The sequence below is a fragment of the Glycine max genome, chromosome 15 (assembly GCF_000004515.6).
Source record: "Glycine max cultivar Williams 82 chromosome 15, Glycine_max_v4.0, whole genome shotgun sequence".
Classification (NCBI taxonomy): Eukaryota; Viridiplantae; Streptophyta; class Magnoliopsida; order Fabales; family Fabaceae; genus Glycine; species Glycine max.
In genome coordinates this window covers 26,299,619-26,302,775 of record NC_038251.2, presented here as the reverse complement: position 1 = coordinate 26,302,775, position 3,157 = coordinate 26,299,619, and positions in this window count along the sequence as shown.

Genomic DNA, 3,157 nt, shown 5'->3' with positions numbered 1-3,157 from the left:
CATGTTGAAAATTCAAATTCAAAACCTTTTTCAACAGCTATTTCTCAACCCTGTCTTCTGGTAATCGATTACACTTCCTGGTAATCGATTACCAGAGCCTTGAATGTCTTGAAAACACTTTGTTTTAAGGCAAGGCTTGGTCTTTAATGAATCTTGAAACATGGCTTTGCTTGTTGAAGCACTCTTGAATTATTCTTGAAGCAAATGCTTTATCATTTGAAGCAGCCTTGTTAGATTCTTCTTTGACATCATCAAAATCATGTATACATACATTCACAAATTAGGGTATGACAGTCCTCATCTGGGAACTCAGGATGCATGGGCTGGTAATCATTGAGAGGTTTTTGAGCCAAATAGTCTGCCAAGGCACTTCCCTTTATCGCCTTTTGAGTGACATAGACTATGTCGAACTTGGATAGCAAAACCTGCCACCGAGCAATCCGCCTTGTGAGAGCGGGCTTCTTGAAGATGTACTTGATCGGGTCCATCTTGAATACCAACCAGGTGGTATGGCTCAACATGTACTGTCTTAGACGATGGGACGCCCATACCAAGGCGCAACATGTTCTTTCCAGCAGAGAGTAGTTCATCTCACATGTCGTGAACTTTTTACTTAAGTAGTAGACAGCCCGTTCTCTTTTTCCAGAGTCGTCGTGCTTCCCCAGCATGCACCCCATCGACTCATTCAACACCGTCATGTACAAGATGAGAGGTCTCCCAGGTACCAGTGGCATAAGTACCGGAGGGTTCATAAGACATTGTTTGATCCTTCCAAATGCCTCTTGACAGTCATCATTCCAGCGAATGGACTAGTTCTTGCTCAAGAGCTTGAAGAGCGGCTTGTAGGTAGCCGTGAGCTGCGATATGAACCTTGCAATGTAGTTCAAACACCCTAATAAACCTCAGACTTGCTTCTCGATGCACGGCTCCGACATTTCAAGGATGGCTTTTACCTTTTCGGGGTCCACCTTTATCCCCTTTTGACTTACGACGAAGCCCTGCAATTTTCCATATTTAACCCCGAAGGTGCACTTTGCGGGTGTTAGTCGGTCAATACGACTAACTTTTGTGTAAACTTTTTTTTTGTAAATTGTATATGACACCTCCCATTTATGGTTCTTTTTGTAATATTGTAATTAGTTTTTGATAATTTAGGTAATAGGTACCTTGTATCCCAGTTCTGTGTATTTAATGATCATTCCACTTCAATTTCAGGTAAAACAAGCAAGATTGGTGAAGTGCATATTTCATGAACTCGCTAAGCCAATTATCTTCTGGCTAAGCGCATCATTCGCTAAGTGTCCAATCTGATTGCTAAGCGCATGGACAATTCTGGAAGGAGGTTGAGTTGTATAGAAGCGCTGAGCGAAGGCCAACTCGCTAAGCGCACCATCTTCACTTTTAGGTTGAGCGAGTGTGACTGGCGCTAAGCCAGAAGTCACTTACATGCGCTAAGCGAGCTCATCTTCCGCTAAGTGCATGTCTACCGATAGGAGTGCCTATTTAAGCTAAAATCATGATTTCTGAGGAGTTGAGTTTTTTTTGGGAGTTTTTGGCTATGGAGCAACTGAGAGAGAACTGAGCTTGAAGAGGAAGCCGTCTTGCAGAACTTTGGATGAGATTTTGAGAGATTGTGAGGTTTCTAGAGGTGGAGGAGACATCCCCGCTACTTGTATTTCTTCTATCTTTCATCTTCTCTTCTCATTGTTGTAAAGGAAGCTTCCCTGTTATGGAGAGTTAACTCCTCAGTTGGTTCTTCCTATGGGGTACTTGATGTAAATACTTTCATATTTATCTAATGATGTTTTATGTGTTCACTGTGCTATCAGTACTTAATTCTAGCGTGCCTTTGCCTTGATCACGCACTTGCATGCTTAATTAGGGTCACTCAACATTGGGAAATGGTTTGATCCTTAGAACTTGATAGGACGGGGCTAGCTTATCGTATTTTCACGAGACATCGAGGTACGATAGCTTAGTTTTTGTTATGTTATGTCTTAATGTGGTTCTGGTTAAGATAGTCCAACAAGAGGGATCTGAGGAAGACGCTTGATTGGGATTAGGCTAAACATGCATGAGACATCGGGGTTTAGTAGTCTAGGAGACAACATAGAACACATGAACATTGTTAGATAGAGAACATCCTTAATAGCATCAGTCATCTAGTAGAAAGACCAACACGTTCTTTATCTGTCTTCACACATCACTACTCATGTGATTTACTTTTGAATAGTTAGTTGCATACTTGTCCATACCACACACCAAACTTTCATCCAAAGGCACTTATTTACTGAACCACAACTTTACCAAGTAAAACAAGTTCCCCGAGAGTTCGATACTCGGTATTCACTTACCGTTTTATACTACTTGCACGATCCAGTGCACTTGTTGGCTGTTGAACAGTGGGGTTCAACCTTAACTGGTACTTCCGTAGTCTCTTGAACAACTTCCGCAAGTTGACGAGATGTTCTTCTTCGGTTTTGGACTTGGTGATCATGTCATCCACGTAGACTTCAATCTCTTTGTGCATCATGTCGTGGAACAAAGATACCATAGCCCGTTGATAGGTTTCCCCGACATTTTTGAGTCCAAAGTACATTACCTTATAACAGAATGTTCCCCACAAGGTGACGAACATAGTCTTCTCCGTGTCCTCTGGTGCCATCTTTATTTGATTGTAGCCCGAGAAACCATCCATGAAGGAAAACAAAGCGAAACTAGTTGTGTTGTCCACAAGGACGTCGATGTGCGGCAAAGGAAATTTATCCTTGGGATTGGCTCGGTTTAGGTCCTGATAGTCCATACACATTCATACCTTCCCGTCTTTCTTAGGGACTGGCACAATGTTGGCCACCCACTCAGGGTATCGAGCCACTGCCAAGAAGCCAACATCAAACTGCTTTTTCACTTCCTTTTTGTTTTTCAAAGACATCTCGGGCTTCATCCTTCTTAGCTTTTATTTCACCGGGGAACAACCGGGGTTCAAAGGCAACCTATGCTGCACAATATCGCGGCTCAAACCAAGCATGTCTTGGTATGACCAAGCAAAGACATCTTGGTAGTCCGTAGTAGAGCCACTAATTCCTCACGGATAGGTGTGGTCATACCCATACCCATCTTTACTTCTTTCTTTCCATCGCCAACACCTAGGTTTACG